A 15,895-nucleotide genomic window follows, 5' to 3' on the forward strand; every position below is an offset into this window, starting at 1 on the left:
CCTGGATAGCAGGATCCCAGCCAGACTAGTCAAAAACCACTTAAATACCAGGCAAAAAGTTGGGGGCAACCATTAGTCAGATTCCACTCTCCTACAGACATCAAAAAAAAAAAATGTACCAAGGGGCCCAATGTACCAGGGACCTGAAGAGGCACCCAGGGCAGACCAGAGCCCCAGGGGCAGAGCCAGGTGCTCCCCTTTGCCCGTGTCTAGAGGGGGCAGGAGCACCGGAACAGCTGCTCCCACCCAAGGGTGGGAGAAAAATGCAGAGCCAGCTCCCGCGCCTGATTTCCAGGATCTGCTGGACCTCTCCCTCCCCACCCTCCACCAGAAGGCCCCCCAATGAAAATAATGCATGTGGGTGGACAAAGTGGGACTGTGGAACCAGTTGCAAAAAAAAATAAAAGAAACAAAAATCTGAAGAAAGGAGCATGCCGGGGTGGATCAGCTGGGGCATGGAGGGCCCCATAAGCCTTTGAGCTGGGCAATGAAATTTGCATATTTTCTCTGTGGTGTCCTAGAGAGGGCAGGGACACCACCACTGGAGAGCAGAGTGTTTGTGGGCTGGTCGAGACCGCAGGAGACCTTAAAACGTTCTTTAGAGTCACCCTAAGTCTCCCCAGGGGTGACCCCGGGAAAAAGTCCCTTTATTTTCAAAGACTCCTAGAGCCGGTGAGTTGGTACAAAACTCTGGAGTGAGGAGACCTCTGTTGCTGGATCTTCAGGTGGCACTTGCAGCATGTAAATGGAAACGAAAGAAAAATGCGCACATTTCATTCAAATGCTTTGATAATTATAAAATGTATAGTTAATCATAAGTTTAAATGGAAGTTATGAAAAGGCTTTATTGACAATCACAAAGTTAACATTCATTCCATGATGTAGTGAAGATCACTGAAATGTTAAGAAGTGCTTTATTGAGGGGAGTCATGACGGGCCTTAATGAATGTCATTGTAAGATGCACCATCCATAGCAGTTTAATGGTGTTGTATGGTTATATTATGACATATTTCTGTGCTTATGATTGCAGTGACACACTGACAAAACCCGCAGGGCTTCCTTCGATAACCACACCCCATCATGGTATGTCTTGTTATGTGGGGTGCATTGTAGTTACCAGGGTTCCGGGCTGGCCAGAGGTGCAGACTGTCTGAAGTCACCATACGTATTTCCACCTGCCGTGATTTATATATTTGTAAATTAATGCATAGTATTCAGTAGTGTGTGAGTAATAAAGTACTTTTCCTTTTTATAAGTAAGATTACTGACTGGACCGGATTCATTGGGTGTTGGTTGTTGCCTGCCTACAGACTGGGGTACAAGCCCACACCACCTTCCTTGAGTGGGCCTCGGACGGCTCTGCCGCGCTACCCTGAGAAAGTTGAGCACTACAATGGAGTACTTGGGCCCCAGGTGATGGGAGATTGCAGACGTGTTACTTGTGAAGGACCTACATTTTTTGCCACCAATAACCCACTTTCTTACCACCATTTCTATTACTTCACTAATGACTGAGATCCACAGTGGCAGTCATAAACTTGCTGCTGCTCCAGCTATCATGTGGCAGAGTCCCTGAACATCTCAAGGTCCTTCTCCTTTGTCCACTCTTCACAATAGGCAGCAGGGTTGTTTTCTTGGTGAAGGCTTGAGCACAGCCTTGGCTGCCTCCAAGAAGACTTCTCGAACGCCCTCCTGGTCTAACGCAGAGCACTCCATGTACCGTACGGCACAGATCTCCTTGGCAAGGCTCACACCTTGCGCAGGGGTGATAGGTGCTTGGCTCTTTTCCATAAGCTCTTTGATGACCTCCGAGTTGTGTCTTAGATCTTTCTTGGTGCCCACCAAGAGGACAGGGATGTTGGAGTTGTGATGTCTGACTTCTGGGTACCACTTATGCCTCACATTCTCATAAGATGGGGGGCTCGCGATGGAGAAGCAGATGACCCAGATGGCGGCATTGTGGTAGCAGAGCACCCTTAGACTATCATACTCCTCCTGGGGCGCTGTGTCCCAGAGGTGCAGGCTCACTGTCTTTTCATCCACTGCGACTTAGACAACGGTGTCTGAGAAGCTGGGGCGGGCGTAGGCTGAAAATACTTCTTTTGTGTAGCTGACCAGGAGGCACGATTTGCCCACTGCACTGTCTCCCACCACCACACACTTTGCACTGGCCATGCCCTCTCGTGTGCCGCTTTGTCGCCTCTCCAACCTGTTGGAGAACGAAGACAGAGAATGGGAGTTTTAGGTTAAAGCTTTATAGTTAATGCCAACAAACACGTCTCTGGAAAGTGGCAAGTCTCTAGTGTGGCATAGAGTGCTAGTCTTTCCAGCATAAGCTAACAAGGCGTCAATGCGCCATATTACATTAATCTGCACTGCAGCATAACTTGGAGCAATGGAAAAACCTCTCCAGTCCTTTCTTACATACTTCCCAGTGGATGTGGGACAGTCTAAACCTTGCTAGACCTTCAGTGCATCTAAGTGAACATGAAGGGCCACCATACCTACACAGGGACCGTGGGTCCATGGGTTGTGGGAGCAGACACACTGAAGATGCAGTTAGCTAAAGGACAGAGAAGGGGTCGGGAGCAAGTATCTCACAGATGTGCACCCGCCTTCAGGAACAACAAAGAGCCTCCAAGCTGCACCTTGCTGTCTGGTAGAAGGAATCGCTGTGACTCTGGAGGGTTGCAATAGGAAAATGTAGTTCTGAAGAGTAGGGTTCCTGGATGTGGAAGTAATGGTAACAAACCAAAAACTCAACTAGGTATATATATATATATATATATATATATATACTATCTACTGGCGGTCGCCAGTAGAAAGTTATAGTTAGGACCGAGTTTCCATAGGAAATCTCAAAATTCTATTGTGAATAACTTTTGCGCCGATTGACGAATCCTCGCGAAATTTTCAAAACTAATGGGGCGCTCCGCTCCGCTCCTACCCTGAAAGTCTCGGGGTGATTCGTCAAGCGGGGGCCGAGAAAAAGGGGGGGTCCCAAAACGCGTTTTCCCCATGGATTTTTCCATAGGGACTTTAGTCGCAGCTACAGCCCGAACGGCTGAACAGAATTACGTGAAATTTGGCAGAGAGGTAGCCATAAGGTCCATGAAGTGCCTTTTGCAGGTTTGGTGTAAATCTGCTCAGTATTTCCAGAGAAAACAGCATTTAAATCAATATATATATCTGTACGCGCGCAGCGTGCGCGCTGGGTGCGCACACCTTGCCGTGCGCGAGCGCAATTCTGATTGGTTGTTAGATCTTAGTAAACATTCGAATCGGTCGAAACCAGGAAGTGTCGGCCGCCATTTTGTCACTCGCACTCTGAGGGGGTGAAAAACAAATGTGGAGAACGTGAAAAGGGGGCAGGGTGGACAGTTCCTGACCCCCTAGCCGTGGTCAGGGGGTCCCAGAAGGACCCCCAAGGGCAAAAATTTTTTTTATTTTTTTTTCGAAAAATCGCCGAGTGCGCGCACCGTGCGCGAACCACTCAAAAGGAAAAAATTCTGCGAAGTTCGCGCAGTCTGCGCGCACACCGCGATTTTTCAAAAAAAAAAAATGTATTTGGCCCTTGGGGGCGAAACGCTCCGTGCCCACCGTGCGCGCACGGTGCGCGAAGCACTCCGTGCGCGCACGGCACGAACTGCATAAAGTGGGCGCGCGGTGCCGTGAAAAAGTTTTGTTTAAAAAAATATATTAACAAATACATAACTTAGCATTTAAAAAACCGTACAAATTCACTGAAAAAACCATAGGTTTCACACACGTTATAGTTAGGAATTAGCATTTAAAAAACCTTGCAAATTCACTTAAAAAACCATAGGTTTCACACATGTTATAGTTAGCTGGGCATTTCCCTCGTAAAAAACCAATGAAATTCCCCCGTTATAGTTAGTGCAGGCAACTATAACTCACGCGACCGCAATCCGCTGCTGATGACGTCAGATATTACATCACTGATGACATATGTGTCTTTCTGAAAAAAAAAAAATTAATATATGTATAGCTAAAGATGAATGGAAGAAGACATGGGTAAATAAGTGTCTAAATACAGTGATGTTCATATATATTTGCAGTTTTTAAAGTCGTCTCAGTAGCTCGTGGCTTGGCCTCGCCTGTGTGCGAACTGCGGCCTTGTGCACATCATGTTCTGATTGGAAGCTGAGCTGTGGGCAGCATACGTCAAACAGACCACGAGGCCGCAGTGAGCATGTACGTCCACATCACGAGAAATAAAATACCCCTCTCGGGGCACCAGCACTAGACGGACCGGGACCAGACTATTTTAAGGGGGGAGGGACCCACTCCCTCGTGGCAATTAAAAAAAACTGATTAAAAGTGATACGTTTCCGAAACATAAACACGAGGAGGCAAATTCGCCGACTAAAAAAGACCCTTCTGACTTATTTATAGCTGCTTGGCACAAGAGCTGTCAAGTTTCCGGCAAAGTACGTGCATTTCTTAACGGGCGAGTTTCCATGATTTTCAAATACGGCTAATGCATTTATCGCCTGTGGCATCTATATTTTTTTTAAGATCACTGCATACACCTCCCCTGCCAATTTCTATCCATTTGTAATACTATAGAATCATGACAAGTTGCAACCCGTGATTATAGGGGCTCCCTCGGAAATGCCAAGATTGGTTTCAGCACTGATGTGTCTCAGACTGAAACACACATACTCAGTCGCTCCCAGCCCCCCCGACCCAGAGGAAGGAAAAACTGGTTGACAAATAAATACCCTTTTCAGCGCCATGGAGCTTTGGCACACTCCCGCGCGCTCCATACATCAACTTTTCAATATGAGGAAGAAAAAACCTGCACACAAAAATATCAATTTAGCGGGGCATTTGGATGCAATTTGACCGCTGTCCAGCGCTGACCATGAGTGAAGTGAGGAAACATCTGGGTTCAGCCAGCCATTTTCAAAAATTTCATTTACAATCCTTGTTTTTCAATTAATAAGAAGGCACACAATTCCCACATGAATGCCTTCGTGTAAAAGATGTTACTGCGCAATATAGTAACTGCGCAAAGTGGCAAAGGTGCTCGGGGCTGTCCGCAACTCCGCACAACAAGGCGTGACGTGAATAGTGCTGGCCTCATGGCCTGGTGGTAAGTGCAAGTGAGGAGGGGTTCTTATGTAAAGGGTCAGGTCAGGGACTGGGCCTCAGTCGAAAGGGCTACACGAACAACACATTACATAAAAAATACAAAAACTTAAGCCTCCACAATCATAGTCGTCGTGATACATACTAGAGTCAAAAACTGACTGACTCGCTGCTGGTTCCGGCACTGACTGTGTGTGTCTCGTCTCTGCTCGTCGTCTGACTCTGTCTGTCTCTGATGGTGACCGTGACTCTCAGTCCTCGCCTCGCACCTCGTGGTCGTGTCGTCTCCGTCTCGTGTGGCAGGCAACAACAGGCACTGGCGCGGTGACGTGGTGCGCCGAACAGCATAGAGACTGGAATGGCCAATCACTACTGCATGGCTTCACATTGCCGCAGTGTGATTGGCCATACCATACGCACGGCGCACCATGACTCACTCCAACTGCTGCAGGACCGCGGTGAATAAACTCAGCCAATCCTGGCGCTGTATTACCAGCGCCACTGTGCCAGCAGCGCCAGGATTGGCTTAAGAGCAGGGTTAGTCCCTGCCCATAATAAGACCAGGGGGCCTGCGTTAGGAGAAGCACCCTCGGGTCCCAGTCACGTTGTGTAGTAGTCAAAAGTTTCAAGTGCCACACACACACATCTGCGCATGTTCGGGCCAGGATCCCAGAATAGAGCCCAAAACATGACATGCGCATTGCCCACCACTGTACTGTCTGCTGGAGTCTGGACTGCTGCGCACCGCTATCCACGTGACGTCAGCAGCAGCCCAGCCCCGCCCCCACACCGACCCAGGCACAGACTGCGACGATGCTCGGCTGCGAATTTTTTTTATTCAACCACAGTGACAGAAGCTGCTGTGGCGGTGCATCCATTGGGGCGTGGGGCTGTTCCAGCTTAGTGGGGCAACGCCCCAACGCCCCCAATGGACGCACCGCCACTGCTTTCAACCCAAACCTGCTCTTTCCTTCACATGTCTTACAGTGCATTTCGATTACCATCGCATTGTCCGCAGGCTGTCACCTGGGCCTCCACACTCTTCAGCCTGCCTTCCATCCTTGTAGTCACTCTCCACATATGCGCCTGCCTCTCCAGCTGCCGCTTCCCACTCCTTACATTTAATTTTTGTCTTTTTTTTTATTTACCATGTCCCCTTCGCTCTGCTTCTATGTACCTGCTCTTTCAAAATGTCCCCACTACAAATGTAGACCAAAAAGAAACCAAATGAGCTAAAAGCAGTGACTGTCAAGAGGCGTTCCCATCAAAGCGTAGATGCCAGTGGCGTAGCTAGGCCTCAGACCGCCCATGGCGGCCCCTGTGTTTGCCGCCCGCGGTGGACTGATTGAAGAGCAGGGGAGGTGCTGCCGATTCTTGCGGCCGCAACGACTGCAGGTAAGAGGGAGAAGGGCCAGCTGCCGCCCCCAAAACTCGTGCCGCCTGGGGCAGTCCGGCCCCCCTAGCTACGCCACTGATAGATAGATGGTGAGGAATATGGGGGTGAAGAGAGTTTTCAATAGAGAATGGTTTAAGAGACAAGGCAAATAGAGATGGGAGGTTCAGCTGCAGAGCAACGCATCACAAGGCACCAGTCGAGGGGTAGGACTGCTTGGTATCGAGAAGCGCACTTCAGAGCCTGTTTTGTCAAGGCGAGGAAGCAAAAATTAAGTTGATTGCTCATCTGGAGAGAGAGATGAACACCTAGAAGACATATATTAATTCCTGCACAGATACAATTAGTTACTGCACATGTGGTAGGAGTGGGACACTGACACAAACAGACCCCATCCTCCTGCGGAGCTGAGCTCCACACGGGTACAGCCGAGTCCCTGCATACATAGTGCTGAACACCTGAACGGATAGAGCAGAGTCGAAGCACATGTGAGAGCGGAGCTCATGCAGATCTGCTGCTGAGCTGCTTTAGACAGCTGGGGGTTTATTTACAAACCACTTGCGACGCCGGTGCATCACTTTTAATATGGGGAAAAGTGACGTAATGACTGTGCAAGGGGCTTGTTAATAAGCCCTTGGTTTCTTGCCCTGAACAGGCGCTTATCCCCTGTATACATAGAGAGAGCCTCCTGCACAGACAGAATCATGTTCCTTCATAGACTGAGGTGAGCCAGTTCACAGGCCGAGTTGAGCTATTTCTGTTTTTATGCCAACAGTGGAAAAGCTGATCTGGGGGGTTTGGGATACATGGCACCAGCACATAAGGAGGGACCACAGGCCTCTCACCCAGGTCAGTCTCCAAATGGCCTGTCTCTGATAGAAAGTGAAGAGGAGAAGGTGGGAGGATGGAGGAGAGAGAAGGGACAGACAGAAGACATAGCGGAGAGAGAGACTGAGAGAGAAGTGTCAGAGAAGAGAGAGAAAGTGTGAGAGAGAACAAGGAGAGGAAAAAGGAGAAGGAAAGGAGAGGAGAATGTGACAGATGGGAAAGAAGAGGAGAGCATGAAATGGGTGATGGCAAAGTGAGTGATGTGTGAACAAGCAGCCCACCAATGATGCTAGGGAAACTGTACATTTCACCCATTCCTTTTGCTCTCTCCTTCACCAGACGCCTGGCTGTCCCCTTGTCAGTGGGTGATGCCAGTGCTGGCAGTGGACGTTGCAGGTATTGATCCCCAAAGAAACATTTCGGGCACCGGGGAACCTGGTTAGGGTCTGAATATGGTGCTGTCCTGGACAAATCACTTCATCTCACTCTGCCTGAACTTCAAATAAGTGAGAAGCCAGCGTAAATGTGTGTAATTCAGAGATTTAAGACTCCATTTGAGAACTCGCCCCATAATGTACAATTTTACAAACATTTCTACACATACATGTGAACTTTGTGAACAGGTAATCCACTCCCTGAAAGCCCCTACCATTCGAGCTCTTGGTGAACCCTCAGTTTGTGACACCCAGACAGAAGCCCCACATAATTTCTCATCCCAGTACATGCGCCACCCTTTAACAACCTCAACTAATACATACATTTTTTAAACCCTGCCACAAAGAAATTGGCAACAAGGAGAAGCATGGTAGTAGATCTGTTCTGCATAATTGGATGCAAAGACCGCATTTTAAAATCTTTGATTGGTTTGAGGCATCTTCTGGGAAGGTGCCCAGTAAATATCAGGAAAGTAATAATGGTGAGATAACTCTGGTGGTTAAGGCACTTGCTGGAGAGATCTGTGTTTTGTAAAGTCCCAGATTTGAATCAAAGTAGTAGAGAAGGTAAACGTGTCTCCTGCAAAGCACATTATCTAACACGCAGATGACAGATTTTTATTTTATGTAGATAGTAAAGTAGGTTACGGCTTTTATCACAGAGATCCTTTTGTTACCTGCAGTTCATAAATTGTAATCCTTGTAATATAGCACAGTGAGTTATGACGGACATGCGACTCCTACACCTTGTAACCCTGTCTCATTTAACTCATCTTGAACGTTGATTTACATATGTACATGATTTATTGTCCATGTTTAATGTGTATGTTACGTAAAGAGCTCTGGCACCCTGCCTTAGGTTGCATAACTCTATAAATGAAATAAAAGAGTGCGATTGAAATTGTTATTTGTGTAAATACTGGGACAGACCAACACACCGGACGTTCCTACACTGCAAGCATCTATAATATAAAGGGACGGAACAAAGGCCGAAACATGCCTCTCTTAAGAACTTGTGAAGAGATAACAAGCTGTGTGTCTTTGTTTCCCCTCGGTGGCATTTATGTTTAAGTGTGAGGTTCCAGCCGCCTCCAATCAGGATATTCAAACAAAAGGATGCCTGATGGCCCCTTAACCCCTCCGCTGCACGCGTCGGCCAACGGCCGTCGCAAGCACTACCTCGGTAGTGCTCGCACGTCTGTTGGCCGACGCGGCACCGGCCACCTAATAGAACACCTGCACTGCGGTAAAGGGGTTAACTTCGGCTAGGCTGGAGATGAAAAGTAGCCCCCCTTGCAGCCTGCACATTGCTGCTGGGAATCGAAAGCAGACTACGTGCAGGCGTTGCTGAACGTGTCCTGGTGTCTGCTAATTACATCGGGACACGCTAAGCATATTTCTGTGGGGCCCAACTTCTTGGCAGGGGGGTCAGCGTCAACCCTGTGAAAAGAGTGGGTGGACGCCGTGTACCTGCGTGTACCCCCGACTCGTGCCCTGAATGTTTGTGATGCACCTTGAAGCTTGATGGAGTTGTTGGACTATGCAAGTAATAAAGCAAAACATGTTCTCTGACTTTCATTATTTATTTATTTAACAACAGAACTTTGGGCTGTTACGAGTGGGCTCTGGGTAAAAGTGTAGACAGGATAGTAGCGCCATGGCCTATGGCCCTATGCCTCCTGTATTGTTTTTTGGCTTCTTTCTGTATGGAATCCATACATTTGTGGGCAATAGTGTAAAAAGAATTTTTTTAATATGCACATTGATTAGTTCACCGACTTTCAACCTGGGAATCTCAAATTCCCTGTCCTTAGTAAAGTCAGCTTTATTCTAGCAAACCATGTAACCCCTCTCTTTTCAGGGTGTGCTCTGGTGCCACTTGTGGTGTGTACGTATGCTGCCATCCATGACACTGGCGCCGTATTTTTCACGACAGGACTTTGAACCTCGAGGGACGGAGAGCCGCTGACGCTAAAATGATCTGGTCCAATCTTTCGGTTCACAAACCCAGTGAGCAGGTTTGCAAACATTGCGTCTTACTTTCAATTTCATTCTGGGGAAGGAGTTATTCCCCTGTCTAGAGTGTACCCTTGTGTCCTTTTGGGTTGAGATGTTTGTCTCCATAAATGTTTTCTCATCCGGGTTTGTGAACCAAGAAATACCAGACGGGGTAAACACTGCCATACGTTTGTGTTTAATGTGCAAACGCATGTAGCGTTGGCACATTAGAATGAAACACACGAGGGGGGCCAGCAGGAGCAGACAGAAATGTCTCTCATTGTTTAAAGTAGTCCCTCATGCAGTCCAATGCGCACACCAGAGTGTAGGCGGATGGAAACACTCGAACAGCCAATAGCATTAGGTGAGAGAAAATACTCTACTGGGCTGAGCAAAGACGCGATTGACAAAGTCTCAAGCCAATGGCTGAAAGAGGCTGGACGAAGAAAGCTAATGCTTTAAAGGGGAAATCCCAGAGCCCACTCTACCTGTTAGCAATTGTTGAGTATGACAGCTGTGCTGCAAAAACCAGACCTAAATATGACGTAGCTCCAATTTTACTACTTTTGGTATTTATAAAGGTATGTTACTAGTTATTTAGTAGTAAAGTTACTAGTAGTAACTTACCTTGAGAATTTCAAAAAGTAGTAAACTTAGACTTAAGATGAAGTTTACTACTTGAGTTTAAGTTACCTCTTTTTGGTATTCACAAGGGTAAATTACTACTAGTAACTATACTACTAGTAAAGTTACTACTGGTAAAATTACTAGTAGTAACTTACCTTTGAGAATTTCAAAAAGTAGTAAACTTAGACTTAAGTTGAAGTTTACTACTTGAGTTTAAGTTACCTCTTTTTGGTATTCACAAAAGCAAGTTACTACTAGTAACTTTACTAATAAAATGTACTAGTAGTAAAGTTACTAGTAGTAACTTACCTTTGCAAATTTCAAAAAGTAGTAAACTTAGACTCAAGTTGAAGTTTACTACTTGAGTTTAAGTTACCTCTTTTTGGTATTCACAAAGGTAAATACTACTAGTAACTGTACTACTAGTAAAGTTACTACTGATAAAATTACTAGAAGTAACGTACCTTTGTGAATACCAAAAAGTAGTAAACTTAGACCTCATTCTAAGTTTATCTTTATGAGTCGGGCCCTTAATATACGTCCCTGCACACATAGATTTTTTTTAGCAATGTTAATGATATTTTGATTTAATTAAACAGATGTGTTTGTATACCAAGTTAATGAGTCTAAACATTGGCATGTAACCCTGGGTGTAGTACTACGCTATGCTCGCGGCGCGTGCTTAGTTTGTGCTACTACGCAGTAAGCGAATTGCACGTAGCACAGTGCAAAAATGCATAAAGTAGCAGGCATTTTTTGCTTGCTCACGGTCCTCAACGTCAAGTTGCCCACCGCGAGCGAGCAAAATCAACATCCTGGCGAGACTTTTTCCTTGTTCAGGATCAGCAACATCATCGATGAGAAACTACCAGTCCGTATTGAGAAAGCTGCCGCTCGAGTACAAATCTACTCGAGCGGCAGAAAACGGCAGCTTGCACTGTGCAAGATGCCGTTTGCAATGATTGCACAGTGCGGACAAGCATCCGGCACTGTGCAATCAGTGCGAACAGCATTTCCCTACCGCACTACACAGTTTGCGTAGCTACGCGTAGCGTGCATAGTGCGTAGTGCACTTTGCGTAGCTACGCGTAGCGCTACTACACAAACTACGACCAAGGTTATGGCATGTCACTATGGAAAGCGGTTGAAAGTCTGCACTTTTATTTGCTTAAAGGTATAATAAAATTGTTACTTAACTAGTCTTGGCATCTCAGCCCAAAACCTGTGCATCCTGGTCTTTGTATTTTATCTGTCCCCTTCGAACTACAAGGCTCTAACATTAAAAGCACAGTGAAGCGAGATGAAAAGCCAGGAGTGGAGGTACATCTTGCACCGGATATGAGATTTCTTACCACTGTAAAATTGTTCATCTTGGTGCTGTGATAAGATAATCACACAGTCCACTGCCATTATCCAGACACAGCAACACTTACTCAGCCCACCGAGCTAACTTACCCGCAGCGAAGTTTCAAAGGATGAGGGCCCAGCGACCCCTGCTCGCCCGTGAGACCGTGAGCCCTGTGGTGAGAGCGGGTCTCCCACTGTCCAATTAGTGCTCCTTCCTCCCCACCCGAAGTAGGAAGTAAAAGCAACAGGAAGTTACACATAAAAGGAAAACCCAACCCTCGGAGCGGTGACTGCATGAGTAAGTGAAGAAGAGGAAGGGGTGCAGGTTGTAACAGCCAATGTGAAAACGCGGTCTCTGCTGCCACCTAGTAGCCACGTTTAAGAATGCACGAAACTTTCTTTCTTTGAAGCTGCAAGCCATACTGATTTAAAAAACAAAAATGTTTCTTTTTGGCGATTTTTATATGGCACGGAATTGACCGAAAGGCATTATACTGCATTACAACACAGCAGGAAGTACGTTCTGGTTAACAAACAATCATGAAACAACCTATTAGCAGCAGCAAAACAAAGGCGCAAACAGTTCTTAGCAGGGAGATATTGGTTTTTATTTTTTATGCATAAGAACAGTAATATGACAAAAGAAAATTAACATGTAGTCGAGATGAGACCATTATGTCAAGCGAATTGTGTTTATGTCGATGTGACTCGATGTAGGCCTCGAATGTGAGCTCTGCTTGCCGCCATCTCCCAGCACACGGGCATCTTTCCATGTCTGCCCCACTCTGCACATAGACGATTTATGCAACAGACACTCTGTTGAGGTGTGATGTTGCTGTCCCAGTGTAGAGATGAGGTGGTCTAGTAGCTGTGTGGGCGGAGCAGAGTGGGTGGAGTAAGGAAGGTACTGCCCGGGACAGGAAGGGGCGGTGAAAGGGAATAGCCAGGCAGTTGAGCGTAGGGCTATGCTGGTGTAAGGTCGTGAAATAAAGTGCCTTGAATAGAACCCTCTGTGTCTGTCCTTATTGGTGCCCTGAGGACACGACAGCTGGCGACGAGGGTGGGATGGAGCTAGCTGCTCTCCCCGGAACACCAGCACACTAAAGAGACCAGCGAAAGCGCCGTCACTCGCGACACACCCGGAGCGTGTGAAAGCCCCACGACCGAAAGAGCAAGATCGCGAGACGCGCCCTGCATGAGGAAAGGGCCGGCACCAGGAACGGCAAGAAAGGAAGCGACGACGCTGACACGCGCGTCACCAGGACAGATCGGAGCAGTGAGCGCGAAGACTTCAGCGAGCACAAAGACCCCCCGCCCGCCTACCTGCTGCAGAACCGTGAGTGAAGCGGATGATGAGAGGGGCCGCCTGAGCAGCGCGCAGTCCTGAAATGAATGGAGTGAGAGCCCAGCACCACGTGTGATATCTACGCGCGTTATCCAGCCGGCGGCCATCTTGGAGTCAGGCGGATTTTCCAGACGCCCCATGCAAATAGACCCGGGCGGCCATTTTGAAGTCAGGCAACGCTGAAATTTAAACAAGCACAAGCAAATACAAAAAAAAAAAAACAAAGAAGGCGGGCAACGACCTAACACAGACGCACCCGATCCCTGGAGGATTCCCAAGGACTGTCCTTGCGCTGACGCTGCGCACATCACACGTGCACCACGATGTCGAACCATGGATCCCCTGCTCATTCTCCAGCGCGCCAGGATGCGAAGCCGATCATCATGGGGTTGTCGCACCTGCGCCCCCCAGAACCCTTAGCGCTTGTGGTTGGGAGCAGCATGGGCCCTCGCTGGGAAGAGTGGATTGAAGACTTTGAGGACTACATCAAGGGCTCGAAGGTGATGGGGGATGAGGATCAAATGATCGCACTTCGGAACCTCGTGGGCAAGGACGTCAGCAAGATGATAAAGGAACTTCCCGCCGCCGACGCGGGAACGTATGCAGATGTGCGTGCAGCCCTGGATCGGAAGTTTGTGCACAAGAAGAACGTAGATTACGAACGTTACGTGTTCCAAAGAGCGCGACAAGAAAAGGATGAGGTCATGGGCTCATACATCACAAGGTTGCGGCGACTGGCGCGCCATTGTGAATTCGACAAGTTCTCGACGGACGATGCCATACGCCTGCGGGTGATCGACGGCTGCCAGTCAGAGACACTACGCAGAAAACTACTAAAAAAAAGTCACACATTGGATGAAATAGAAGAGATCACAAGGCTCCATGATCAGACTGAAGAACAAGCCAAGACCATGGAGGCAGGACGCGTGGATCGCAAGGAGGTAGTCTGTCAAGTGCGCACTGACCGCCCTCGCCGGGGGTCGAAAGAACGGGAACGACAAGCTCGGCCGCCATCGAGACATCACCGTCACCCTGGCCATCGGCGGCCTGACTCGGGGAAGAGAAGCCGGCGTCAGGACTATGGGAAGAAGGCGCCATTGAGAAGATGTTACCGTTGTGGATACGACTTCCCACACATCGGGACGTGCCCAGCCCTGGGACAGAAATGCCACAAGTGTGGTCGCAACAATCATTTTGAGACAATGTGCGGGGACTACCGCCGGGAGAAGGAAAAAGCCTCCACGAGGTCACCAAGAGGCGAGACGCGCCGACATCACGCGCGTGCGGTACGAGACCGCCGGAAGTCCTCCTCCAAGTCCTCCCAGTCCAGCAGGGAGTCGCGGTCCTCACGGTGGTCTAGAAGATCACCATCCAGAGACTCCGAATCACCTTCAAGCGAACATGAGTACTCCGTTGAATATGCTAACATGATCGCCGATCCAGACCAACTAAAAAAATACCCTAGGCTGGACATCAGCGTTGGCACACATCCCACAAAGTTTGTGATGGACAGTGGGGCATCCCTCAACTACATCCCAGTGACAGAATTCAAAAAGATGAACCCTCGGCCTCGGCTCAGTCCCGCACATGTGCGTGTCTACACCTGGATGTCCAGGAAGCCGCTCCCTTGCCTTGGGAAGTTTTCAACGACACTGAGGCATCAAACAACATCTATTCCGGCCGTGATTCACGTCATCGAGGGACCGGAGGCAGACTGTCTCCTCAGTCTCCCAACTGCTGAACGGTTAAAGCTGGTGGAGATCCTGTACCGCGTCAACAGTGACAATGACACCATTCACAAGTTCCCACGGCTATTCTCCGGACTCGGAAAAATGAACAGGGGCCAGATCCGCCTCCACATAAATGACCAGGTCCGCCCGGTTGCCCAACACCCGCGGAAGGTACCGTTCCACCTCCAGCAAGCGGTGGAGGATGAGCTACAGGATCTGCTGGACGCCGACATCATCGAACGGACAGAGGGCGCCACACCGTGGGTTTCTCCAGTCGTGATAGTACCGAAGAAAGGAACGCCAGGGAAAGTACGACTCTGTGTGGACATGAGAATGCCCAACACCGCCATTGAGAGAGAGCGTCATCCAGGACCCCACTTAAGTGACATGATCGCCGCCCTCAATGGGGCGAGGGTGTTTTCTAAGTTGGACCTAAATAAAGGCTACCATCAGCTGGAACTACACGAGAGTTCCCGCTATATCACGACATTTGCGACACATCTGGGGTTGTTCAGATACAAGAGACTGAACTTTGGCATTTCATCAGCCGCGGAAATATTCCAAGAAGCCATCCGGCAAACCATACATCACATCCCAAATACGCTGAATTACAGCGATGACATCCTAGTCTACGGGGCAACACTCCAAATCCACGACACGGCCTTAGACAGGGTTTGCCATGCTCTCCTGGAAGCCAACCTCACACTCAACAGGGAGAAATGCGAGTTTCATCAGTCGCAACTGAAATTCTTTGGCCACATCTTTTCAGGAGCCGGAATGCAACCAGACCCTGACAAAGTGAGTACTCTGAACAGCACCAAGAGTCCACTTGACGTCAGTGACGTGCGGTCCTTCCTCGGCATGGCGAGCTACTGTTCAAGATATATTAAGGACTATGCCACAATCAGTCACCCACTTCGCACTCTCACCAAACAGGGACAGGCATTTGAGTGGACCCCCGAATGCGAGCAAGCATTCCAGGACATAAAGAGAGCCGTGGGCACGGTGGAAAGCCTGGCCTATTTCAGCCCGGATCGCAAGACCGAAATAACAGTGGACGCAAGCCCCGTCGGGCTG

General features: G+C 48.5%; 1 pseudogene across 1 annotated transcript; it reads right to left on the reverse strand.

Moving 5' to 3' along the window:
- Window positions 1-1,609: 1,609 nt before the first annotated feature.
- Window positions 1,610-11,930, reverse strand: LOC146806131 (rho-related GTP-binding protein RhoG-like; annotated as a pseudogene). The gene is made up of 2 exons (XR_014967554.1): window positions 11,852-11,930; window positions 1,610-2,210 (listed from the first exon to the last, which is right to left on the reverse strand). The product of XR_014967554.1 is annotated as a rho-related GTP-binding protein RhoG-like (transcript).
- Between the last annotated feature and the right edge of the window lie 3,965 nt (window positions 11,931-15,895).

This window comes from Triturus cristatus, chromosome 8, assembly GCF_964204655.1.
Source record: "Triturus cristatus chromosome 8, aTriCri1.1, whole genome shotgun sequence".
Lineage (NCBI taxonomy): Eukaryota > Metazoa > Chordata > Amphibia > Caudata > Salamandridae > Triturus > Triturus cristatus.